This window comes from Pezoporus flaviventris, unplaced genomic scaffold, assembly GCF_033815535.1.
Source record: "Pezoporus flaviventris isolate CSIRO_AGI_PZ_B2104156 unplaced genomic scaffold, CSIRO_AGI_Pfla_v1 ptg000040l, whole genome shotgun sequence".
Classification (NCBI taxonomy): Eukaryota; Metazoa; Chordata; class Aves; order Psittaciformes; family Psittacidae; genus Pezoporus; species Pezoporus flaviventris.
Genome location: NW_026892588.1, coordinates 1,160,896 through 1,188,793, shown reverse-complemented (window position 1 = coordinate 1,188,793; position 27,898 = coordinate 1,160,896). Strand labels below are relative to the sequence as shown.

Below are 27,898 nucleotides of genomic sequence, written 5' to 3'. Positions count from 1 at the left end.
AGCCAGTGTGTGTAAGAAACCAGTGCCAGGCACAGCTTTTTAGGGTTAGAACAGCAGATCAATGTATGCATTGCATTGATATTTGTAATTTGTTGGGAATATTAATCTACAGGGTACTGCTAAGAATATCTCTGCCTTCATAAGGCAGGAACACAAAGGGATTCTAATTCTGAGGAGTTGCTTTCTGGTAGAAACAGAAAAGGGAGTCATAGCTGCATGGCTGTCAGAAGTGGTAGCATACTGTATCTTGATACTGTAAAAGACATATCACAAATAGACATTCCTGGACTTGGGGCACTTTCCAGTGCAGAGTATGATATGGCAGCTGCTGTATGCCACCATGTGTCAGCAGTGATATTACCTGTGATGTCAGTATTATAGTTGATATTATATTATAGCAGTTCACATGCTGTCACCTGAGTCCCAGAGAGAAGGTAATTAAAGTTTTTCCAAAACGGATCTGCTGATATTCAATAGAGGTTTCTCTATTTTATAATATAGATGGAACACGCATACTCATAAAGTGACTTTGAGGAATGGTCTCCTTTCCAGGAATCAGTTCACTACAGGCTTGCTGCTTTTTACAATTTCCTAGAAAATAATTAAAATGCATTTAAACCGGTTAAATGAAATGGCTGTGGTGACAGATATAAACACTGCCATGTGACTGAGTTTCCCTACCCAGTTTCTTCTTGCCTGCCCACAGTGACAGATGGTCTACAGGTTTGCCGGAAATCTACGTCTTTTGGAAGGTGACTCAGGATCTTTTCCTTAATCACGGGGGTGGTACTGTAAGAGAGTCAATAGATAAACATGGTTTTACCTCCGAATCCGTGGAGACAGACAGCACTGAGAAGCACTCCTACACTGGACATGACCGTGCAAACCCAAGAGCTTACACGTGAAGAACGCTCCCAGATTCACTGTGAAAAAACTCAGGAACTGTGAGAGAAATGGCAGATCCAGAGGCGGGTTCTGCTTTTTTCCTCAGAGCAAATGCTGCATAAGCAGCTCCAGTGCAGCCCCTGCTCCTCCCATGGACTCCCAGGCCTGACCTGGAGGGGCTGGGAAGAAGATCAACTTTCTTCCCATTCACTACAAGGCAGAGGAAAAGCTGATATCAGAACCCACTAAAATCTCCAGGTTTTGTCACCCCATCCCTGCATGTCCCAGTAACCACAGTAACAAATGAGCTGATCCTCTCTGCTCCAACCAGTGTACAGGGCTCCCCTGAGCTATGTCTGGTCTCCAGGGCTTCTCTACTCTCCTGAATACAGACACACAACTGTGATGAAGAATGATACAAGAAATGCCAGTCCCAGCTCCTTTTCCATTTCTCCCTTCCCTGGCATGTTAGAGAGAAATTTGCAAAGGCCTCATATCTGAGCTTACCAGCAATTTGAACCCTGATGGTAAAGGAACCCCACTGGCAAATAGCATCCTTACATGAGGATACAGAAGAGTTGTGTAGAACATGGAAATTACCTGTAGGAAGTGCAATGGAAGGCATAATTTTCATGCTACGCTATTAAAAGACTGGGACTTAGGAAGCAAATGCAGTCCATCCCCTGAATATGGGGAGGACGCCTAGATTTATATATTTGTGGACCAGCAGAAACCAAGCTGCAGAAAACTGTGCTTTTCAACTGAATATTTTCTAGTAGGAAACATCATTGTCAACAAGGGAACACTGTCCTAGAGCAGTGCATTGGGATGTCTTTTCCTGACTGTTAAAATCTCTGGAACTGACCAAACAGACACACAACACTGCACGTCATAGCAACTGGACACAGGTAGAACAAAGCACTCTGTGCAAACAACAGCATTTCAGACCACTGAGCCATTTCTACCACTTAAAGGAATTTGAAGTGCATCTTCCATTAACTGGTAGCTGTGGCAGAGTAATGTGTGCTCCTGATAATATGCGCTCACTTCATTCAAACGCAGAACAGCCACATGATGTACCAGTTGAAGCTTCTGGATGTGTTTCAGCGATAGCACTAAAAGGAATGAATTGCAATAAGCTTGCCCTCAGGTCAGAAAAAAACAGATAACTGTCAGTCAAAGAGGGATTGCCATAATGGCTAGGGCAGCCGTAGATAAAAGAAGACAGTATGGCATATGTGATTGCTGTTATTAAGGAACTGAGATTCAGAAGCAAATGCATGGCAGGCAGGTTGGAACTAGATAATCTTAAGGTCCTTTCAACCCTAACTTTTCTATGACTCTATGAAAATACAGCCTAGATACTGCAAAGTGACAGAGGAATGTGTATCTGATCCTCACCAAATGAAGGGCTACTTGCAGCCTAGGCAATTTCTGTAATGCTTTTTATTTCCTCTTGGTTCAGCTTCATTCCTTTTGTCTTAAGTAAGGTTGGATTTCTCCCAGAGAGATACTTCTCCATCTGCCAGGTATAAGGAAGCAGGCTGCAATATCTGGATTTTCTAAAAAGGAAAAGCAAAATGGAGCCTCATCTGCTTATGGGCAATTGTCTGATAAATTATGGCATTATTTCTTGAAATGGACAGAAAGATGCCTTAATAGGTAAAAAAAATAAAGGCAGAATCCCTCTGCACACAGCAGGGAAACAGTACAGTAATACATTCAAAGCCTGGGGTAAGAAATCCATCCATTTCCATGCTCCTTCCACAGCATAGCAAAGAGGTCATCTTTAAGTCTCACATGATGAAATGTAAACCCAATGAATTGCAGAGACAGCCAGCACATTTTCTGCACTGGAGATGCCTCTGGCTCTGAAACATACACCTTTATAATGAGAGTTGCCTAGATCCATCCTGCACTGAACCAGCTATTGAAATCTCATCTGACAGCCCACCAGCCACATACATGCACGTACACATGTGGCTCCTGTTCGTACAAATGCATCAAAGAGTACAAACATCGTGTTTGTCACATATGGTGCAAGAGAGGCAAAAAGCAGAGAGACAGGCCACTGCCTCTGCTAATATATTTGAGTGCTAGCCACCATGTGCCCAGATATGTGGGGTAAATGTTAGATTAAACTATTTTATCCTTCATTAAACACTGTTGCTTCTGGACTTGGCTGTTTCACCATACTGTCTTCATGGGACTTTGTCATCAATGCTTACTCCCCAAAATCAGAATGCTGTCAGGAGTAAGAAACGTTCTTGCCAGCTTATTTGCTAGAGAAAGGTTTTTCAACACAGCTATCAGCACAGATGATCTCTTAAATGGCAGATGCACTATAATGTTGTTAAATGTGTTTCATTTTAAAACTGGAGAGATTGATTTGCTGCTTTACCATCGATTGCAGTAAGATGGTTTCCATGGAAACAGTCTTATCAGGACTCTAGTTTTCCCCTGTTGAGTACAGAAAGCTAAATTGTCATCGTCATTGCACCAGCATAAATGTGAAGCCAGGGGAAAAATTCCCAGATTTAACCCTGAAAGTAGAAGCTGGCTCCCAGTCTCCTTAGGCTTGAGTTTGAGATTTTCAGTGGGATAAGCAATGGTGGGAAAGAAGAAAATGGAAAACAGTTTCTGTGGACAGCAGCATGGGTGGAGGGAGAGGACACAGGAAGCAAACACAGGGCCTTTGTATGAGAAATAGGGAGAAGTCAAGGCAGAATGGAAACAAATGAACTGCTTACTCACAGGCTTAGTGTCTTGCCTGAGAATTACAAAATCGCAAGTCAGGTTTTGGCTATAGAAACTTTTTTATTAACTGCATCAGATTGGGCCAAATATCACCCCACTTGTTTAAATGAAAGGATGAATCAGTTGTTACCATTCTGGAGAAAACCTGCTTCACTTCTGTTTTACTCTGATGGGCAGGAAGGCATAAGAGTGGGAAGAAGGGGAAAGTGAAAAGACTAGTATCCGGTTAACAGAGCTGGCTTCATTTAAGCAAGAGACAATCTTGCCCAGTCTGGAGTACAATCATAGAGACACTGAATGCAAAGTAGAACCTCAGCTCAAGAATAGAATAATACACTGGTTTGGCTTGGAAGGGTCCCTAAAGCCCATCCAGTTCCAACCTCTGCTACGGGCAGGGACACCTTCCACTAGAGCAGGTTGCTCCAAGCCCTGTCCAACATGGCCCTGAACACTGCCAGGGATGGGGCAGCCACAGCTTCTCTGGGCACCCTGTGCCAGCGCCTCAGCACCCTCACAGGGAAGAATTTCTGCCTACTGTCTCATCTCAGTCTCCCCTCTGTCAGGTTAAAGCCACCCCCCTTGTCCTGTCACTACAGGCCCGTGCCCAAAGCCCCTCTCCGGGTTTCTTATCTGCCCCTTTAGGCACTGGTAGCTGCTTTAAGGTCTCCCCTTCAGGACCCTTCTCTTCTCCAGGCTGAACCAGCCCAGGTCTCTCAGCCTGGCTCCAGAGCAGAGCTGCTCCAGCCCTCGCAGCATCTCCGTGGCCTCGTCTGGTCTCGCTCCCTCAGCTCCACGTCCCTCTTGTGCTGTTGCCCCCAGAGCTGGATCAGGACTGCAGGGGGGGTCTCCCCAGAGTGCAGCAGATGGGGGAGAATCCCCTCCCTTGACCTGCTGCTCACACTCTGGGGATGCAGCCGAGGACATGGGAGGTTTCTGGACTCAAGCGCACACTGAAGCTGGGTCATGGGGAGCTTCTCATCAACCAACACCCCCAAGTCCTTCTCCTCAGGGCTGCTCTTAGTCCATTCTCTGTCCAGTCTTTGTGCTTGGGTCTGCCTCCACCCAGGTGCAGGACCTTGCACTTGGCCTTGTTAAACCTCATGATGTTCACAGGATTAATCATTCAGGATTAACGATTTTTGTCCCCCCTTCACCCCTTTGTTATGTTTTTCCAAATTATGAACAAGAAAGGGGAAAAAAAAAAAAAGTCAAGCCAAGGTGCCTTCCGGGCTGTGCTATGCAACCAGGGAGATGCTTGCAGAGAAATCAGTCACAAAACAAATTCCTTCTGACTTTGGTAAGGATGGGGAGGGAGCCTTATTTACAGCAGGAGACAGCTGGGAAAAACACTGCATCAGAAATTTTCACACTTCCAGCTTTTCCACAGAAGACTGTGCCCTCTGTTTTCAGCTGCACTTTCAGGAAATACGTGATTGGGTGTTAGCCTTAATTAACCCTGATGCAGCTGCATTTCTGAAATAAGGAAAGGTGCTATTTTACACAAACATCAAATGGGGCTTCTCAGCAGCAGGAAAAACACTGAGGAGAAGGAGCAGCTCTTCCGTCTGTGTAATTTAAATAGAGGATGCTGCAATTTGTGGCTCTTGGATAAATACCAGCAAAATCTCCCTTCCTTTACCCACCCTTAAAGGAAAGTTGGGTTTTGCTCTGAAATATGCTTTAAGTAGACTGTTGCTATAGCAACCAACTCCCTGAAACCTGTTCATAATGCAGATGGTGGCCTAACCCCCTACAAAATACATCTTCCAAAAGCCCCATGTTAACAGCTTCCTGAGAAACAACCGAATGTTTTTACAGTGAGTTTACCTGATCAGGGCAAGGTTGGTTATGTCAGTTTCCAAGAGGGCTTATGTACTGGGAAACAGTTTGCTAGTGAGATAGCAAAGAGATGGCAGGAAACAGCAGGGTTGCAATTTAAGGCTTTTTTAGGCTATATTTCTTAAAGCTTCAATCAATAACAAGATAGTGCTTGAATCATCTCAGGTCTCAAAAGTACTTTTCAATGATCATCTGTAAGATTTCAGAACACCTAATTATAGAATGATAGATTGGTTTGGGTTGGAAGGGACCTTAAAATCACCCAGTTCCAACACACTGCCAAGGGCAGGAATGCCTCACACTAGACCAGGTTGCTCAACCTGACCTTGAACACTGCCAAGGATGGAGCATTTACTACTTCTTTGGGCAACCTGTGCCAGTGCCTCACCACCCTCACAGTAAGGAACACCTTCCTTATATCTAATTTGAACTTCCCCTGTGTAAGTTTAAACCCACTACCCCTTGTCTTATTCCTCAGTCCCTGATGAAGAGTCCTTCTCCAGCATCCTTGTAGTCCCCTTCAGATATTGGAAGGCTCCAATGCAGCTCAAAAGCTGTTTACTTAAAAATCATGTAATAAAGCTAATAAATAATTTTTCTGTTACAGAAAGGCATATTAGTTTTCCCTTCTGTGTTTATTAAAGATGACAGCTACACTGTAGAATTGAGTGCAGTCCATGAAACACAAATTTAGAATGGATGAGGTCCATTTAAAAAAGGACATTTGTTGCTGATTGAGGGCTGTATGATGCAAATGATAGAAATCCGAAGGCTTTATGAGATTTTATAGTGATAAACATATGCACAGAAACTTAATAGCAACAATTCTTTCTATTGCTCCCTTTACCTCTGTACCTTACACATTTCATATTAAAGATAGTCTACCCATCAGTGTATACAGAAACTGTAATGCCCTTAACCCATGGTGGTTTGGTCAAGTAGTCAGAAGTCTCTCTCCAGGTTTCTTGTAGGACCCCTTTAGGAACTGGAAGATTGTTAAAAGGTCCCCCTGAGCTTTTTCTCTTTATTGTCTCAATTGTTCTACCAGTCATGTTCTAACATCTTACAGACCACTAGTAATTTCAGAACCCCAAACTGCAAACTGATGCTCTGCAGTGTACTTCAGAGGCCTCCAAAAAGTCTGGATTTCATGATCAGAAAAGGAAGGCTCTGCTTTTCTAGTAACCTTACAATAACAGCTGCTTCTTTCTAGCTTGGTCCTACCCCTTACCAGTCACTGTTGCCTACTGTAACACCATTCCCATTCTGCTGCTCCTCTCTATGCCTTAACTGCATTTTAGGGAAGCAGTATTTTTGCAAAGCCAAATCCTATAGTTCATTTTCAGCCTAACAGCCAGCAAACACCAATAGGAATTTTGACTGATTTAAACTGATAGGATACTGCTCTTAATACCAGTGGGATTTCCTCAGAAAATCAATTTCACTAATCCCCATAATGCGATGGCTCATGTGAACCATGCTGCACTGAGCTGCATTGTATCTCCAAAGACCAGCAGGGGAGGATTCTCCCCTGACCTGAAATGTGATAGCATAAATATAGCTATACTATATACTCTACCTATGCCAGAAGGTATGCTGTGTTCCTTCATTTGCCAAAGAAAAAAAATGAAGAAGTCTATAACTGTTATTGGATACTAAATACGATTGGCCTAATTACAAGTAGCAGAGTGACCTTAGCTGTGTTTTGACTTCTCTACAGATAGATGAATCATCTACAGATAGATGAATGAACTTCCAAGTTGCCCACACTGTCAGACAGTGCTGGCAAGAACAAACAAACAAACAACCAACACCCCCTCCCCAAACTCCCAACCAGTTTATCCATTTCTTTATCTAACATTATACCTTACATTCTAGCAAAAGGAATGGAAAATGAGGCCATTCATATGAATGGACATAAATGATATGACTGGATACAGACTGTAATTATGATTTTGCATCTAGCAAACAAAAATCTTTATGCTGAAAGTTAACAACAAATATTTACCCTAGTTACATACTTGAAGGTTTAGAGATAAATTCTTGCAATGTACAACCAGTCTCCTTTCGGAGTGCAGGCTGAACCTACAAACTTTATTACCGCCATACAGAAAAGGCCTGGGGGCATGGACAGGGGACAACCATAACAGAACAGCTGGGTTACTCTTCATCCGTACCAAGAACCGAGCAAGTCAGTGATGAGCAATCAAAAATGGAGGAAAACAATCCCCAGCAAGCCAGAACCACTTGGCTAGGGCAGGAATGTTGTATACCAGATGGCCCTTTTGGCAATTCAGTAAGCCACTGATGTGATTCCAATGTGGAGGTGGTGGCCAGACTGCCTGCACCAAGCTACAGTTGCTGTAGCTGAGCTGAAGCTGAGGAAGGAAGTTAAAGGAATGTTGCAACCTGTTTAATCTTAAAATGGCCATGAACATTTTTATGAAGTACTGGTATATGGGAAACCTACAAATGAAACATTAGCAACAACCTAAGCAGCACAATTTAGCTCTCCTATAGGCACTTCTTTCATTATATTTCCAAGATTGCGTATTTCTTTCCTGCATAAGCCCAAAATACACAGGCAGTGTGCAAGACAGTTGGTCCTCCCCAGCTAACACATTTGTTTCTGCGTTCCTGTGAGGCAGAGGTTTTTTCCAAGTGCTGGCAGCTCTCCATTATTTTGGCATTTCAGTGCACTAGGAAGACCTGGATAGTAGAAAACCATAGCTAATAGGGGCTCTTGCAAAGGCACTGTAGTAGGATCAAATATTTTTTGCACTGAAGAGTTTCCATCTGGCCTGGCCTGCTTTAGCAGCTAAGAAACCCAGACAAACCTACATTCTATGTGAGCACAACATCACACAGAGCACATTCCCACACATTCCCACTGCAAGGCACCTGTGTGCACAATAAGTTTAATCCACATTCTGAGTAATAGCCCACAGATCCTGGATCATTAACTGAAACTGCAAGTCCCCTGGCCTCAAGCTGCACCAGGGGAGTTATAGATGGAAATGAGGAACAATTCCTTCCCCAAAGGCTGCTCAGGCACTGGAACAGGCTGCCCAGGGCAGTGCTGGAGTCACCGTCCCTGGAAGTGTTAACACACTGTGTAGACAAGGCCGTTAGTGCCATGGGTTAGTGATGGCCGTGGCAGTGCTGGGGTAAGGGTTGGACTGGATGATCCTAAAGGTCTTTCCCAACGTGGTTGATTCTATGATTCGCTGAAAAGTGCTGTTCCCTACAGTGCACAGGCCCCGACCTTCCTTGCACATCCCCTTTTCACTATCTGCTTCACTGCCCAGCCATCTCATAGGGTCTTCTCGCTAGCATGTCTGGGATAAAGTGGGCACAGACCTTGTCCTGAGAATCACAAGGCTCAAATCAGCCAAATTATTTAGTCCTTGAGGCCAGTTCTATTAATAAATGCACTGTTAGACACTGTGATTTCTGATGGGATGCTACATGTGTTAAAAGAATGAATGCTTCATGTAGCTTCCAATTAGCTGGGAAATGTTTCCTGGTTCTTTGCCTAGGACTTAGACAACAGTAGCATTGTTAGCAATGAACTGCCACCTCCTAATGTTGAGTTACAAGAACTAGTGGTTTAGTAAATTATCACTGACCTTCTTATATTATTTAATTACTTATGAAGCTTTTGAAAAATCCTGTCAAAAGGTATTTAAAGTTTATAGAAATTGGGACAATGTGTATTTAGAATAGAGGAATTTATTTGCGACTCTATGGCACCAAACTATTGTCCAGTGAAAGAAAAGACAGGATTCCTAAATATGGTTTGGACTGGCTTCCCCATGGGTCTGTAACAAATCAGTTCAGTAAAACCAGTCTTTTTAAAAGAAAGAATTGCCTTTTTGCAACTGTAGACCTTGAGCACTCTCCATTAGGATGTGGTGCCAAATCTTCTTACATCATCTAAACCTCTTCACAGTTCTGTGCTACTGCCCTGCGTCTTCTGCCTCTTTCACCTTTCTCAGCACCAATTTCATTCTGCAGGAGGGGAAGAGATGCAGGCATGAAGATAATGTTACTAGAAGCAGCATTAACTCCATGTGCTGCCCCAGTAACAAGATTGCAGAGAGAACAGCTCCTTATTCACTTCCCTCTATCTTTTCTGGACACTAAACTGCAGGACTCTCAGGAAAGTCTTCCAGTAAGGAACTTGCAGACCCTCTGCTGCTGCTGCTGGTGCATCTGCACTCCTCTTAACTATATGTGTCTTTGCCTCAAAGCAGAGATAGCACCTCACCCTTAGCCTGACCTGCAGGCACTGAGGTTATATTTAATCAGCTCTGCAAATCTATAGCCAGTGTTCTGTTATCTAATGAGAACGTCATACCGCAATCATCCAGAGAACAGAAATCAATAAAATTCCCCTAATGGCAACTTATCACTCATCGTGTCACACAGCAATCTACTTAGTGTTAGAATTAAAGGCATAAAAATTTAAAGTGAACACAGTACAATGGTGAGTAATGGCCCAATACAAACCATTTCATAGTTGAGTGAAATCCTACCATAAATAGAGCTTTCTTCAGCACCCAGGAAAAAAATTCTTTCATCAATTAATGGCCTGTTATCGACTGAAGATTTAAAACCTTGCTATTGAAGAACTATGCTTTCAGACAGGAGATTTCTGATTTTTTACATACAAATACATCTACAGTAACATAAATATCCAGAGCAGCAGAATCTATTGCAAAGATTTCTACTAAGTTATTGATTGCCACACAGGTATTTCTTTACGTTTTAGGGGCATACCTGAAAAATCCATCTCAGTGAGAATAAAAATACGTGCATTCATCCAAAAAATCAGAATGGTTCATTGCTATAACTTTAGGCTGTCTTCACTTTTCCACTTGTGCAATTCCCATATTACAGTACAGGGAAGATAACAGATAAAATCTTGTCTTAGAACAATTTGCCATTTTTTTTAGGTATGCTTTCAAATTTCCTTTCCTTTGATTAGCAGAACTAGTAATTTCCCCAACCTTAACTGAAAATGAGAAATTTCTGAAGTGGCTTATTTAATGGGCAGCGGTGTTACATCTGCTTCCTCAGTTCCGCTTTACTGTGACCACTGTTTGATCTCTCTTCATGCAGGTCTCCACATTTAAAGTTTTTACTGGCAATAGGCTAAACTCCCACCTACTGAGCAATGCTAAAGATCAGTCCAATATTAGGGAAAAATATAAACCAACCAATGCTCTCTCAAAAGACTGCCTGTATGGAAAGGGAATACCTGGATGGCCAAGAAAAAACATCCCACAGTATTATCAGACATTGGCAACATTTCTGGGTCTCACAGTCATATTGGCAAATTTCCAGTTGGCAGAGCTACTCTATAGGATCTGAAACAAGACAGCAGCAGAGCAGCCTACATCAATGACTGAAAAAGGAATGAAAAGATGAAATGGAAATACTGTCTTTTCCATTCAGTGGAGTGCTGGGCACAGCCTGAGTGGAACTGCAGGTAACTCAGCTGCACTTGTGGTTCCATCTTTTAATTCACCTCTGGCTTAAGCTTGCTTTTCAAGCAGATCTAGTAACACTAGTAGCACCTTGCATGTTTTCCATCGCTACCCAAGCAGACCTGCCTGGATTCAACAACTGTGGCTCATTCTACCAGGCTCCTGGTAATAACTGTTAGCAAAAAGACCTGCCAGTCTTCACACAGAGATGGCATGTTTAACGTTTTGCATTAGGAAAAAAAAGTGAAGCGTGTGAGAAGTAGTATGTTAAACCAGAGAAGGGTTTGCAGAATGTCTAACTTAAATTGAGGTATTCAAATAGTAGAAAAGCCAAGGATGGCTTAACTTCTCTGGCACTCTACAGGAATCTGTAGGAGATGCTCATTTCCCTTTAAGAGGAAGGGAAATGAGCTCATCTCTCAACATAAAATCTGCCCCACAGCTCATAGTCCTTGTGATCTGTCGTATCCCCATCACTGGCAATGCAAGCTATTCAATCTGGCAGGAACTTAGAGTTACAAAGCCCAAAGGAAATAATTTGGGCATTTGCCTTTTGCCTACCCTGAGGTGTTTACCAAGACATGTCCTGGACTGACTCATTGCTCTTCCTTCCTGTTTTTCTAAGAGGCTGCTAAGTCAAACTCCCCATAAAGTCAGTTCTAAATAACAGGGTCATAAAACTTCAAGAACTTACTACAGTCCAGACCAATTGCTGGTTTCACATCAGGAACGCTCCTAAAGTTAGCACAGGAAGACTTCCTTCTCCCTTCTCCCCCACACCACGCAAGGCTGACAGCTACATTTATCAGATTCCCATCCCTGACAGTTATAAAAGAAGTTAGCTTCCAAAATTAAAATTGCCTCCTTCAGCAATATAAAGGCAGTCACACAAGTTAAGGTGTAACACTATCTTTCTAGTTATCTGCACAACAGATACTGAACCTAAAAGCAAGTTTTGAAAATAGATTTTTAAAATACATACCAAAAAAAATCAAATTCTTAGAATAAAATCTTAGTTTTATTGGGATCACCATATGCCTTTTTATGTTCTCAGAAGATAATTCAGGTTCTTTAACACAGAAAATCATGATCTATTGCTGGAGTTCGCCTAACAATATAAAAGCCAAAAATACAATGCCAGTACTTTAGAATCCTGCTGTTCAGAAACTGTCTTTTAGAATCACCCTACCAAACTGGATCAGTGATAAACTGCAAGCTCAAAGCGTAAGACCTTTTCCTTTATGAGATCACGCAGACGAAAATTTACAGTTTTGTGTGCCTAAATATAGATTTGAAAAGAGGATCCAAAATTCTGACTCAGCCTATAGATTTCAGCTGTACATATTCCACTGGGTCCCACTATCAGGCTATAAACCAGGGAAATTCTAATTACATTAGTCCAGAAATGAAGGAACAGTTGAAATCATCTGCCATTGAACTAACTGCAGGCAACAAGGAAGGCATTAAGTAGACCAGCTCATCAATAATGGAATAGAGAGACTTTCAGCACTAAGTAGGTCAGTGGTACATACCTCTATTTTACCCTCAGATAGTCACTCAGCAGCCTACTCACAATGAGCTCAGACTGGCTCCTTTCTCTTCTTAACCAGACAGTCTTAAGCATCACAGAATTTACCAAATCCTCCCATCCTTTTTGAGAGCTCATGATTTGAAAATGGTGGGGATGGGATTGAAGCTGGGTAGTTGAAGACTGTCATTGCGAAGGTTGTATTGAGAAGTGCACTGATATTGCTTGTTCTGTATCAGCTAGGGGTGTACAAGGAGACAAGTCAATGTGGCTACTGAAAGGTACAATTGTGCATAAATCTAATCTCAATTTACTGTATTAAATAGAACGCCTCTCATCAACAGACATTGCAGAGACTGTTGCAAATCCATGAAGATTTTTCCAGAGATTTGAGTGAGTTCTAAATTAAAACTTAACATTACTAAAACATGTCATTTTGAGATACTTACATGAAGCAATACTGATAGCTGTGTTACTTTTGGTTCTTTGGCTCACAAATTACCAACAGAAGAATGGAAACGCACCATCTTGGAAGTCCCACTTTTACACAGAGGCTCTAATAAATGAACTTGAATAACTTCAGTTAAAGTAAAGTTGCTCTTTCTTCCTAAATTGTTGCCAAAGGGATATAAGTACAAAGCTGTCTGGTCAGCCTACCAGATACTTGCTGAGCCTGTGCATTTTCAAAGCTGATAGAAAAGGAGATGCCCAGTTCAAAGTCAGCATCATCCAGCTGCACAGGAGAGGAGCAAAAGTGGAAATGCAGAAGCAACTGTCTATTCAAAATTCAGGGAAACCTACACATGTAGTAGCTTCCTTAAGAATGCTCTTTGTTGATGAACAGAAATCTGCAACAAGATTCTTGCTGGGGACATTTATAACGAGCCAGGAGATTGGATAGCCTAAGGCAGTGTATAAAGCCAAACCGATTATTAAATCCCTGAAAAGATTGAATAGACATTATTTTTACTGCAACCAAACTAAACGGGAAAAGCAAAATCAAAAAAACTCATTATTTCTCTAGGGCTACACAGATGGTGACATCTCAGTGTGGCTTACCACGCGTAGGAAGACTGAGGGATGAAATAACAGTGATTATAAAGACGCAGTATTAGTCAGTCTGGCAATGACAACTGTCAAATACCACTTTTTATTTGGGGTAGCATTATACAGCTAATATGGAACGTATCGGTTCTTCTCTATTCGTAAATATCACTGATAGTTACATTCAATGAACACAAAGTATATTCCAATCTCCTAAATTATACAAAACATCCCTTATTCTGTTAATTCAAAACATTTGTTGGAAGGTATGTCCAAAATGAATAAATACTCTAGAATATAAAAATTTTAAGTCTAATGTGTTTTCCACCCCAGGACACTTTTCATTTGTTCTCCTCACTCTTCTTAACTGAACAAGCAATTTATGAGAGTAATGAAAATATTCTTATTGTGCAGCTTTTAATCTATTATTCAATAGCTAAAAAGAAAGTAAAAATCACCCTTTCTATCAATAATTCAGCTTCAGTGCAAATGCAGCCATTCAGCTGCCCCCTCAAACAGGCTCTCATACATTTTTAATGCTTAGGCTCTTTGTTAGGAGGTCAAATGCGCGAATTGTGGTTAGAAACACAGTTACCAGGTGTGGGAAGGTTAACTACAAAAATATTTCTATGGCCAACAAAACAAATTAGGCCGGCAGGACTGTAAAGGAAAACTGCATGGTTGGGTCCTCAATGCCTGACTTTGCTGAAGAGCAAAAAGATAAAGTCTGACTTGTCTGCCAGCTCTGCCGTCACAGCCCTGACTGGAAAAGAACCTAGTGAAATGCTGGCCAAACGTCAACCAGCTTTGTCTGCTGATGCAATACAGTATGTGTCCTGATTCAGCCTCTCCTGCAGTTACTGTTAGTAAATCCAGACTCTTTGAGAGATGGTCTCTCCAGAGCACTATATACAGAGGTCAGGACCTGATGACAGCAGTTTCCTTCATAGCCAAACTTTTACTGGTTTCAATGGTACTGTAATTTGGTTACCTGCCACTAAACTTCAAACCTGGACTGCCTGGAACAAATTCTGGCATCTAGGAGTCTATCTGATCTCTTTAGCTTTACTTCCAGAGAGGCATTTCCAGAGAATTGCTCTTTAAACACAAGAGTTTTTAAAGCCTCAGAGGTATAGCTGGCTTCCAGGGTCCACCCTTCCTTCAATGTGTGAATCAGCAGATACACTTGTTAGCAAAGCTTTTTATCTGCTAATAACCCCCTCTGAGAATGTAGTTTTCTCTAATAGTACAGTTGTGTTCTTCAGAAAAGATCAGCATGTCAAAAAGTCTCTTCAGGAAGGCTCCATAACCTCTGAGCTCACACAGGGAGCACCTCCCCTCCAGAGTGGCACAGAAAACTCCTCCAAGGTGACGCTAGAGAAACCTATGAACTTTGAGACCTTGCCCATGAAGCAGTGCATGGCATCAAGAAGCTATTATCTTTGCACATCTTCCCATTCTGTTGGATGGAGGGGTTCTGGTACAGAGATGGGCGTCTTCCCATGTGTTCCTGGAATAAAACAATCCTTCCCCAGTCAGTCTTAATCATCTGCTGAAGGGTCAACAAGTTAGCTGAAGTTCTGAACTGGAAATGATTCCATTTTATTTGTACCTCTCTGAAAACTCAGCATGACCCAACACATTTTTTAAGACAGAAAAAGTGAAGAATTTGCCTTATTTCATCATGGCTCAAAATGAAGCCAATAAAATTGTATATAGTTCTTGGCAATTTCTCTCTATCTCTATTTCTTGCTGTCTGGCCTTCTTCAATAAAAGGAAGTGAAATTCATTTGTTCCTGAGAGTGTAGGCATTCATTTTAAATTTGGAATTGTTCCAGATGGAAAATTAGGCTTGTTCCATCATCATCCACACTGATGTGACACATCCACAGTGATGTGTGTCACATCACTGCTTCATGCAGATTTCCATTCCAGTGGGGCTTAGCAAAAACTTGTATAGATCTGTGTAATGGTTGCTTACTACCAAAGCAGTATCACAACAGTTGGCCTTCTAAATACAATAAACAGGTAAAAATGAGCAGGACACTGTAAGCTATAGCATCAAGGTTACTTGACCATAGACTCATAGATTCAGGCAAATCAAAGAATAAAGATCATGTAATCATTTCTGTGGCTGTCATGCCCACATACTCCAGAACCAGTTGTCTGACTTCCTTCCCCTTTACCCTCCTTCTCCCATCTATAAACAAAGATCAGGTTTTGGGTCTGTACTCCAAAATGCTGGAAATCACATCTAGAAATGACAATGAAAAGACCCACAGATAGATACAGACAGACGGAAGAGTACAAGGAAGATGAGAGAGTGCCCGTCAGGCCATCAGAAATGGAAGTGTCATCTGGTGTTAATCACACTTTTAGAGATGAACTTCCAAACACAAGAAGCCCCACAGGACAAAGTATCACATTTCTTCTTTGGAAATGTAACAAGGAGACCATGGAGACTGCTACTGTTGACTAATCATAAATAAGAATCAATATTTAGGTAGACCAGGCTGCAATTGACAGGATAGAGATTGGCCTTTAGAAGCCTTGGAAGGGAGGTCAATCACCAAATGATGGATGTTACAGAGTAAGAGAGATGAGGGGAAATACACAAAGCAACAGGTATTTGAGTTAGCATAAACAGACAGAAAAATACCATGGTATTCTAAGTGAATGTGAACAGGCAAGACAGTGCTTATAAAGGCCAGAGGAAAGGGAAAATTTGGTATTTTGGAAGTAATATAAACAGAACATGAATTGCAGCCTTATTCATATGGATAAAAAGATTTTACGCACAGAACAGACCACATGAAGACACAATCTGGATGTGAGAACAGAGGGAAGATTTTGAGTCAAAGAGCACTGCAATGACTTGTAGGACAGTGGGCTGTACCCAGCAAGAGAAAAGGACCTGGCTCAGGAAAATTACTTGCAAACATACAAGTTGACTACTTACTGGCGATTGCTAGCGTCTTGTTTGCTGACCCTAAGCTTAGCAAGGGAGCAAAAATACCACAGCTGCGCAACACAGAGATGACACAGGATACACTTCAATCCAGACACAGCCAGCTTGTATTTAGCAATCAATGAACCAGATGCAACTGTAGCACTGCTATTTGCCTGTAAATTATATCTTCTTTTTAAAACTAAAGTATCTGAGAGACTGTATTGCCTTCATTACCATTTCAATCAACAGCAACACAATGCAGGGCTGACAAGATTCAAATGACTATTCAATATGAGTAATCTGAAAGGCTCATGATAGCTACGGAAGGGGTTATTTACAGACTATTTTATCATAGGCTTTCTATTTGGCACAGATTTTGCACATGTGAATGCATCCCATGCATCAGACATAGGTCAGTGCAAGCAGCTTTTTCATAAAGACAGATAAGGAAAGAAATAAGGTTGAGGAAAGCATACTGGAGGCATGGAAAACTGATTTTCAGACTGTGACCTTGACTCAGAGGTTGAACATAAACTGCGAAGCAGACAATGAGGATGGGAACAAGCTGCAGATGGCAAAACTACAAACTTTGTTTGGAATCAGAGATTACAAATTCTGACAGCCTGCTCCTGCCCCCGTAATCAAGTGCACTGAGCATGTGATGATATTTTCACTTGCAGGGACAGCTGGGTACTTAGGAAAGCACAACAGAGCTGAGACACCATTACTCACAGAGATAACATTTTAGAGGGATGTTATTCAAGTCACTTGTGATGAAAAAAAAAAGGAACTGATACATTGTGTAGGAATTCATCTTTATTTCATCACATTGTGATTATCCCATTTATTCACATGATCATGGTGTAGTTCTACTAATTCACTTTTTGGTTTGAATTTTTATAGGCTGGCTCTGCAGACATGAAAAGATTCAAAGAAAGAATGTAGTCATAAGGTAGAGCATCCTGATTTCAGCTGGGATAGCTATTTTTCTTCTTAGTAGCTGGTACAGTGCTGTTTGTTGCCTTTATTCTGAGAACAATGTTGATAACACATCGATGTAATTACTGAGGAGGTTACTGGCTGAGGTTAAGCCATGATAAGGAGAAAAACACTGGTTAGTAGTAAACTACACATGATGCAGCTACTAAAGGCCAGGAAGAGTGGCTGCAGTTTGTCACTGAATTATGGGGACAGATACAACCAGGGACCACATTAATACTACATGACTGTGTTTCTACAGCAAGAAATAGTTAAAGAGGCTCTGTCCTTATTTTCTTTCTGTGGTTTCTCTGTTGTGTAGCTTGGGGAAAGGAAGAGCTAGCAGGTTAAGCTAGTCCACATTCAAAGTGCTTTGTTAGCACAGGTATTATGTATTATAATGTTATGCAGTGTATTATGCTGGAACAGCATTTTGAGGCAGATGCAGCTTTTAATAACACAAAAAGGTTTTACTGTGCAACTTCTCAACTCCCTGGGAGTGACAAGTTGGTGTTTGTTACACAAGTGGCTTCCGGCAACATTACACCTTGCTAATACGTGCATCACTGCATCATAGCAAATCTGTGGTACAGTCCTGGACTTTTGAGTATGGAGGAACCCCTGCTCTCCCTAGAAAACACTGCTTTGTCTTCTTAAGCCCTCTAGAGTGGCATATAAAGGCAGGAGGGGCAGGGAATAGACACTGCATTTCTTCCCTGTCTAAAACTCATTCTGACAAAGACCACTGAGATAGCTTATTTGTCTGGTTTGTACATGCTGCTTATGATCAATTCTGTTCTACGAACTGACAAATCTAGGCAGTGAGGCACTTTTCCTGTTTTCCTGGCAGGATTATTTTGTGTTTCAGTAAAACTGACTTTTCACAGGGAATATTTAAACTTTTGAAGTGTAATGTATTTCCCATCTGAAAACCATGCCATCAGAAACATTCCCAGCTAACTTCTAATCTACACAACCAGCAGGAGCAATTAGCTCTGCCTGATAGCAGAGCTATTAAATAACCTTGGCATCAAGGTTACAGCAATTCAATGGCCAGGCTAGACAAAGATTGCTTCAGGGCATTCCCTCATGGCAGAAACAGCTCCTGAAAAAATCCTGCCTCAATTTTCCTTTCCCAAAGTCTACTTAAATTGAGTTATAACTAAATTATTCAGCTTTCTTCCTTTTTTGGGGGGGGGAGGGGGGCGGGGGGGGGACGGGACAGTTGGAAGGGTAGGGGAGCATTGAGGTCTCTGCTGATCTCTTGACTGGTTGCTGTTATTAAGCTTCCAGTCCTGACTCTCTTCATTTAGGATCTCCACCTCCTATTCCCCTTCAGCTGCAATCAGCAGGCTTTTGTCCTAGCTTGGGGAGTCTGTGTTAGCCCAGTGACTTGACTCATCACTCCCAATTCTGAGGCTGATAACAAAGACATATCTTCATTCCAGATGAGAGAAGGAGAAACCTTACAATGCAAGATTCTTCATCCCAGGCCCTTAAGGGCCCTACATTCTAACTTGACCCTGACATTAATAACTCCCAAGACACCCTTCTCTTTAGTCATGGCTACATCAAATATTTATAATCATATTTCCTTAGACACGTGAGCAACTGATCCTGCAAAAAATTCCTTCTGGCCTTAAAGGGCCAGTGTTCTGCTGCAGAGGACAAAAGATTAAAACATGTTCCTTAGGTAATCTCTATAAAATCATACAATGAAAAATAACAAAAAAATCCAAAGCATGTACAACAAGGCTTAGCAATTCAGCTGATAAATGAAAAAGAGATAAAAGTCACACCAGAAACAAGAAAAATCTTCCAATGTGTTTCTAGAAGGAAGGAATTGAGTCAGGATATCACTGAGACTATCCCACAGTTTTAATTTGCAGGGACAGCTGAGATGTCATGGAAACTGCATCATAAAGGGGGAGCTGATTAAATAAATAATACCAGTAAAGGCTGAGCTGATATTCACCCACAAATTCGAGGGAATCTGCAGATGCAATGACTGAGCTGCCTAGAAAATACTAAAGTCAGGCATTCAAAGCAAGAACTGGACTTAACAGTGAGGATGACAGGCTGAAGAGCCCTCCTGCACTGCCAAGGCACTGTCACAACATGAAAAGCCAGCTACCAGGCCTACCCTCTTGTTCAACCGATTGGTTCTCCTGCTCTGCCACCTTGTGCTCACCAGCTGACAACACACTCCAGTTCACTTCATGAAGTTATTTATCTGCACAAGTAAAATAAAGTCCTTCTGCCTTAAACTTTCTGAGACCATAATGTACACAGCAGTCTATGCCAAGGAATACAGCTGTAAACAGGACACATAAAAGCTGTACTACTGAAATCCTGTCTGTATTCTTGTGAAGGCCAAGAAGCCCATGATTATAGGTAGAGTTTTGAGTTCATAGCAATTCAAATCACCAGGTAAGAGCTGCAAAGTGAACATTTGTCACCACGGCTACCAGAGGCATTGTTCTGCTTCCAGTTCTTGTCCTCTGGGGCTGTCAAGCAGCATGTCCCAGGGCCCAGAGCAAGGAACACGCTATTAAGAACTTCCCTATCCTCTTACCAACTCTCATGCTGATTAGTATTTTAAATAAGCACATAACCACCCTCCGAGTCTCTTACTGACTTCACTCTAAAATGGATATGACACTTATTTCACCAGAGTGACAGGGCTTTGGTACAATTTCTGACAGCAGATGGGGCTTTAGAGATCTGCAAACTACATTACTTCAACAAGCTGACAGAAACACCTCTCCAAAGACCGGGTACACACTGGGAGCTTAGCAGAGTACATTCAACAGCAAGAAATCACGGCAATCCAAACAGCTTGAGAAGGCTTTCGCATTTATTAGCTTTTCGTATCATTTTCCCAGGCACATGAAAAATTTCTTCACTTTTTTCAGATTACTTGGGGATTTGCAGTTGCCAAAACTCTCTCATTACTGGCAAGCATCCTGAATGATCTGGAGCATGGCAAAGAAATTGTGCTTGCTAGCAAAAAAATCTTAGGAACCATACAATGTGGGAGTCAACCTGATAAACTCCTCAGTGCAGTAGGCCTGGCCTCATCAATCCTAGTGTACAAAGTCCAACCACAAAATACATCTGCTATGTAAAAACACTGCAGGAAGGACCCCGCTGCCTGGGGCTGGTACAGCAGGGCCAGGCAGAGCTGAGGTTCCCAGGATCCAGAAGGTGGAAGGTGTCACTGCTTTGCTGGCAGTCCTGCAGCTCACCTCCCACAGGGGACCTTGCACCACAGCACTGGGACCTGCACTGCATGGTGCTGCGGGGAGCAAACTGGCTCATCAGTCACCTTTAACCTGTGGAAAAACAGCCTCCAGCACAAATAAACTGTAATAAGATTATGATTATCATAAATTCCTGAGCTGGCCTTCCAAACACTGCTGCAGTATTTGTGTTTGGGATTCTCATAGAATGGTTTGGGTTGGAAGGGACCTTAAACCTCATCTAGTTACAATCCCTACCATGGGTTCTCTGCTCTGTCAGTTTAAAATAATTCCCCCTTGTCCTGTCCCTACAGACCCTTGTAGAAAGTCCCTCTCCAGCTTTCTTGTAAGCACCTTTAGGTATTCAAGATTGCTATAGCGTCTCCCTGGAGCCTTCTCTTCGCCAGGCTCAACCAGCCCAGCACTCTCAGCTTGGTTCCAGAGCAGAGCTGCTCCAGCCCTCGCAGCATCTCCATAGCCTCCTCTGGACTTGCTCCAACAGCTCCACGTCTCTCTTGTGTTGGGGGCCCCAGAGCTGGATGCAGCACTGCAAGGTGGGGGGGGGTGGAAGTTGTCTCACCAGAGTGCAACAGAGGGAGAGAATCCCCTCCCTCGACCTGCTGGTCACACTCTGGGGATGCAGCTCAGCACACGGGTGGTTTCTGGGCTGCAAATGCATATTTTTGGGTTAAGGTTCTCACCAACTAACAGCAGCAAGTCCTTCTCTCTCAACCCATTCTCTATCCTGTAGTTGTGCTTGGGAAGCAAGCAAAATTTCTCTAAGGATTAGGCCTCCTCCCTGCTTGGGAAGCATGCCTGGGTCAGGGCAGCAGACAGGAATGCTGCTACTCCCAACCACTTTGAATGTGAGCACAAGCTGGAGAGCCATTTACACTACTGCCTAGGGAATATGACAAACTGCTTGCATACAGAAGACCCTAAGTAACTGTTTCTGAGTAAAAATAAGCACTTAAGTATTGAAGGAACACATAGCTGTTTTCAATTTAAATTTCAATTTACATTAAATGGAAAAAAATATAATAAGAGGGCAATAACTGGTTTTCACTTAAGTAAGCCAGTTACCAGCACATTTGAATATTCTTCTTGTTTCTGGTGTGACTTTTATCAGCTGAATTTCTAGGCCTTATGGTACTTGCTTTCTTCAGAACTTGCACTGAGAACACGTTAAGAGTGAGCTCCTGCTGATACAGAGGTGACTTTGGTGAACCTGTCCCCTGTTCATCAGGCAGGCTGCCTTCTTCTGGCTGCCTACTCATATTGCTGTTGTCTCCCCCTCACAATGGGCAGATGTAAGCAGCTGGCGTGAGGGAATAGAGAGCTCAGCAAAAGCCATATTCTGAATTGCATCTACAAGAGCTTTTACGCCTCAGTAAACCAAAAAAGGCCATCCAGCTGATCTGACATTATTTTTTAGGAGTACCTAAGGCAAGTCCTTAGCAAAAACTGTCTGGGGTAAATGTAGGCTTATTCTGTCCTCTGTTACCTCATTTAATACCTAGTCCTGGGCTTCTTTAACCCACAAAAAAAGTTGCTTAAATGAGGCCTGGAAAAGGACACATAAATGACACCAGAGAGAAATAGACTGATCCATACAAATCTATTTGCTCAGTTTTAGTGTCACTGCTGTCTGATCCAGCAGACAAGACAAAGCTATTATGGGAAGGCAACAGGAGAGCATAAAAGGAAGGCGAGGCTGAGAGATCTGGGCTGGGTAGGGGTGCAATGGGAAAACTGCATTTGGTGGGACAACACTAAAGCCAAAAGGAACAGATGACAGATCCCAACCTTCAGTTCCTCAAGTTGAGATTCCACTGAAAAAAGGCTGGGAAACCACTGAGCTGCACCAGTGAGAAGAATCATGAAAAATATAACATTTTTAGGAGTGGTGAGGGCTCTGAGGAGTGCTTTACTTCTTTCACGAAAATTCAGCAGCTTAACCAGCCTCCTGATACAAACACACTTACAGGTTGATGTAGACAGCATATGGTACAAAGCTGAGTAATTGCTAGAGACTTGTTTGTCCTCACTAGCATGGAAGGTGTATTTCCTATTCCACAAAGAGACACCACATGTAGCTTTGAAAGGCACAGTGCAACTACACTGGCACTTGTTACTTGAACTTTGAAAACAGGACAAACCAAGAGTGAAAACTGGCATCTGGCTGAGGGGGAAGTGACACCTCCTTTCATTTCTTGTGCCACAGCTCATGACAGCAACACTGTACACAGCATTTGCACCCTCTGCTATGTCAGAGTATTCTCAATGTGTGTTATGGCAGGAAATACCTTTATGTCCATTGGGTAAAATGCTTACTGGAGTTCCAGGAAGAGACGGATTTTGATGCTAAGTACTGTAGTATTCTGTGACTGAAATATGACTTGCTTTGTATCAACAAAACAGGAAATACTTATGTCATTGCTAATCTGGTGGTTGCATTCTGGTGGTAGCCAATTTCTGTTTCTGGTTTTAATTATTTGCCTTGGTTCAGTCTTTCAATAATATATTGTTAAATAAAAACCTGAAATATGTTAACACTTAAGATGTTTTTGCTTATATTGCAGGTGCAACACTGAAGAATCAATTTTTAGATATGGATGCTGCCCCCTCAAGTGTAATATAGCTTGATATAGTTCCATGATGTACCGGTGTCAGAATCAATCAACGAGAATTTCAATCTAAAGATCCCAAAAGAGAAGATGCAACAGAAAATCATGCTGGTCTGTCTAACTAATAAAGTTAGGATCCCTGTAACCACACATCCCCAAAGCCATGTTTGCAGATGGGTTGTAACTAAACCAAACCAAACTTCCGCAGGATTTTGAAAGAAGTCATGCCATGACAGGGAGGTTTAAAAAGAAAGATAGCATATTTCTGACACATTGTGCCACACAACTGAAAATACCCCTCTATTATTAAAACACAAGTATGTGCAGAATGAGCATCCACTTGGGCAGTTGTTATGATGAAGAGGTAAAATTGTCTTCTGTTATACTAATTTTTCTTATATTTTAGATAAATGCTTTATATATTTTATGGCAACTGTTAACCACCTTAAAGCAACAAGGTTCTGGACTGTAGATTACATTTACTGCCTGGGGAAAGGTATTTTGTAAACATAGAAATGAAAATATCAGGAAGCATAATAGAGTATGCCCTATATTGTCCAAAGACATGTATTTACCACGTAGCAGAAATGACAAATAGGATAAACAGGAACACTTGAAAAATCTCCATTTAAAGATAACTTCTTTGATTCTGTGTTAAAGAAGAGAAAATACGCTGTTTATATCCATGATAATAACTGACTTCATATTATACAAAGTCTTCTTTACCAATTTAAAAACCAGACTCGGAGTACTCAGCGGGATACTTTGTTAACTCGGTTTTTGGGGGGTTTTGTGGCACCCTTGGAGCCAGTTAAATGGAGCAGTGATTATTTTCATACCCAGATCAAACCTCATCTTGGTGACCTGCTCTGAGAATAAACTGAAACAAGAACTGTGCTTTCCTGATGGACCTAGATGATCAAATGGTACCATCTCCCCGCAGTATGTTTAAGAGATCTTAACAACCTCCTCATCTAGTATCCTGCCTCAGACAGTGTTTAAAGATAGTATCTTTGCCCTGAGCTTTTCTGTATTGGGGGGAAAAGTGGAAGAAGGACTGATGGGGCTGGGGACTGAAGCAAGAGGAAAATAATTCCTTCATGACTCAACAGTGAGCTCACACCTTGGTAAAGAAGAATTAACTTTACTCCTAAAATTCACTGAAGCAGGGAGGAATTAATCTCATACAGCTTCATTCACTGAGCTAACAGCCTGTGCTATGTCTATAGTAAAGAGAAGGCAATAAGTAACTACACAGGTTGATGAAAGACCCTCCAGAAATATTCCACACTTTCTATTGACAATATGAGGTTTCCAGACAAATACCTTAGATCAGATGCCTGAATTCTGATGTCTGAAGTTGTTTTCTATCTTAAATCATTCATAATGCCAGGAATATATAACAACAGTATTTAAACGATGTCAGGATTTTAATGATGTCTGCAGAATCTGCATTTTAAAAAAGCATAATACACCAAGCCTATGATGATCTAAGATGAAATCATATCCCCCAGATATGGCATGCACTCTATGATTATCAAGAAGAAAGAGGTTCTCTCGCTAACACCCCAAGACTGCCAATACAAGTTGACTTTTAGAATGCTGTCAATTTACCACAAACATCTCCTGAAAATACAGATTATAGGCACCCAAGGCTATCTTCCATGGCACAAAACTATGTCTCTGAGGACTGCTAAGATCAGCCTAATCAGATAATAATAAACACAGGGCTTAACATTCCAGTGACAGAGTCTGTACAAAAACTAGCTGTTCCTCACACAAGTGATCCCTTTCCTTTTGTAATTACTACACTAACCTCCTTCACTACCCGCAACTCATCAACGTTCTCTTGCAACACAGTACGCAGAGCTTCAAGGGAGCTGAGACAGAATTTCTCAATCCTGTAGCATACTGCACATCTCTTCCCTGGATTTCAGGCTGAGTAACCAACATCATGGTGGAAAGGTAACAGGAGGAGAAAAGTCACTTTGCTGCCATGTAACAAAGGAGACAGTCTTTCAAAGGGCACTATCATTTCTCCCGCCTTAGAAGCACAGAACAACAAATGATTTTCTAACATTGCATATCTCCCCAACTGGGGTCCTCTTTCTCCTGGTGCTTCTCCCTCTAAGTCTTACACATCTCTCAGAGCAACCTAGTCCCTGCTGCTGCTTGCATTAAAAATATGCAGACCTCCTCTTCCTGTATTCTCTGCCCTTCACGTAGAGAAGCAAACAGCTCCTTTCTGTAGGACTACTTCTGCTCTCCTCACTAACTGGGCTCTAGGGCAGTGGTTCCATAGTGACACAAACCACAGGAACAAGGGCAGACAGGAAAGATTGGCTTTCATTCCTCTTATGCAGGCCCAACATTGACAGCCATGAATCCATGTATGAATATTCAACTTCTGATGCAGTGTGTAGCTGTGAGAACAAGTTTCTTCAGAATGCTTTCAGCCTAACATACTCTCATTCCCCTTCGGTATTAGATAGCTGGAAAGATATTTTTAAAAAGCTATATTCTGCTAAAGACATAAATCCTTGGCATTCCTTCTTTTAATGCAGCGTTCACTGGCGCTTCAGAGGTGTTTTAGGAACTCCCAGCACATAGACCAAGTACCCGAGTATCCTTAATAAAACTCCATTTACTGCTTTGAAAGGAGAGAATTCATCATTCACTCACCACTTTACAGAACTGGAGTAAAGATAAGCTCACGGTAGTATAAATGTCTGGAAAAATATAGGAAGAAATATCAGACCTACATGAACTGTCAGGTAAGTGTTCTTTCCAAAAACAAGGTATTAAAACTGCATTCAGGTACTCCAGTCAAATGTAAGTGATGTGAACTTGGCAACAAGTCCTACAGTAATATGTTGCTTCACTTACCATATTTCACTGTTCTAAGTAAGTCACAGCATTTGCAGTAAATGCACAGAATGCACAATAAAGTTGCAGGTAAACTGAGGGATATTTAAGAGAGAACAATGTTACACATTCTGGCTTCCACTTTATGAAAAGGATAAAGACCAGCTGCATTCTTGGATGGACAACGTACATGCATGGTACAGTCTGGTATATATACATATATGTGTGTATATATATATATACACACACCTGCATAACTAGTGTGTATACACACCTAAAAAGAGGATTTTTGCAAACTTATTAAGTTCAAGAATAGGAAAGAAATCTGAACCAGGCAGCATTGAAAAGTCTGAGTAGCAGATTAATAAAATGTTTAGTACATCTATGATTTATTATGTAACTAAAATACATACATTTATATGCTGTTTAATGTATTTTGTTAACTATTTTTCATATGTGCCATATCTGATGTACATATGCTTTATGTATTATATTTTAGGTACCATATTCTACATTACATATTAAAGTCACTTGGATTCGATGTTATGTTTGGCCTCTAATCAACATTACTTTATTGTTTCACATGACATTAATGAATCACGGTTTACCAGTACTGCACATTTGTTATTCAGAAAAAAAAAACCCTTCTGCCTATATCAGAAGCTCATAGAGGCAAAAGTCATTATTTCTCTATTCTTCTCTGTGTAGGAAAACCCAGCCTATCAGTCAATCAGCACTGGGAGATTCAGAATACCAAGATCAAAATACTACTGTAATCTTACCCTGAGGAAGTTAATAGAATATCAAGTGTGCGTGATTTGGAAAGTGGATTAGTTTCTAAACATAGCCACTTACTGCATTGAGAAGTGTCATATTTAAGAAGGGAAGTTCTGTCCTCTCTGAGGAATTAGTCCTGACCTAATTGTTTAACAGAAGCTCATCCCTACCTTTTACAGCATGCTTCATAAATTAGCTGGTTGACTCCTCAAAGAAAGTAGTAATTTCCAGGCACATCTTCAGGTGTCCCCTCTTCATAAGTCTCAACTGTCTGAAGAAATAAAGAAAATAAATTAAATCTGGCACAAGAGTGCTCAGACTAGAGTTTGAAGCTTTAGGCCAACTAAGTGTATAAGCACATTATATGTGCCTTGTCTTTTTAACTGTGGGAAACTATTTGATTAAAAGGATGTTTACAACTAATTCAACATTTCAGCAAGATAAAGATGCATCAATTCAAGTTGAAAAAACACACTTCTCAAGTCAGTTTTCTATAGCCATGTTTTAAATGTATCTATACAACTCTCATCTTTATGAATATGTTAGTACAACACAGTAAGTTACGTCAATTATTACCACAATGGGACTATTGAAAATAACGTTATTACACTACTATAGAACTATTGTTAACCTGTATTCTACCATTTTTTCAGGTTCACTTATATTCAGACATACAGTGCAAGTGACACCTGATCTTCTATGCCATTGTAGTGTATTTTCTAATTAGGGAACTTCAAACTGACTGTGTGGTGCTGAGCACCACTGCATTTCCACTTGACAGTCAATTCAGGACCCTAAACAGTAACTTCAGTCTTATATTGATATTTAAATGGATTCACTCATAGACATCTGTCACTCAACTACAAGGCCTTTTTAAAGTAACACTTAATGTTAGTACAATTGTACCCATGCAT

General features: G+C 41.4%; 2 protein-coding genes and 1 long non-coding RNA gene across 3 annotated transcripts in view; 2 read left to right on the top strand and 1 right to left on the bottom strand.

Annotated features, from left to right (window-relative positions):
• AMER3 (APC membrane recruitment protein 3) overlaps positions 1–24,237 on the top strand; it is a 35,810-nt gene extending 11,573 nt beyond the window's left edge. Inside the window, exon 3 of the mRNA XM_061465387.1 lies at positions 23,298–24,237. The gene's annotated coding sequence lies outside the window, so the exon portion shown is untranslated. The remainder of the gene's footprint in view (positions 1–23,297) is intronic.
• Positions 1–27,898, top strand: part of PLEKHB2 (pleckstrin homology domain containing B2) — a 476,827-nt gene that overhangs the window by 163,388 nt on the left and 285,541 nt on the right. The gene's annotated exons all lie outside the window — the stretch shown is intronic.
• Positions 500–27,259, bottom strand: LOC133275435 (uncharacterized). Its single transcript, XR_009745524.1, has 3 exons — positions 27,155–27,259; positions 682–789; positions 500–591 (listed from the first exon to the last, which is right to left on the bottom strand). It is a non-coding gene; the product is annotated as an uncharacterized LOC133275435 (long non-coding RNA).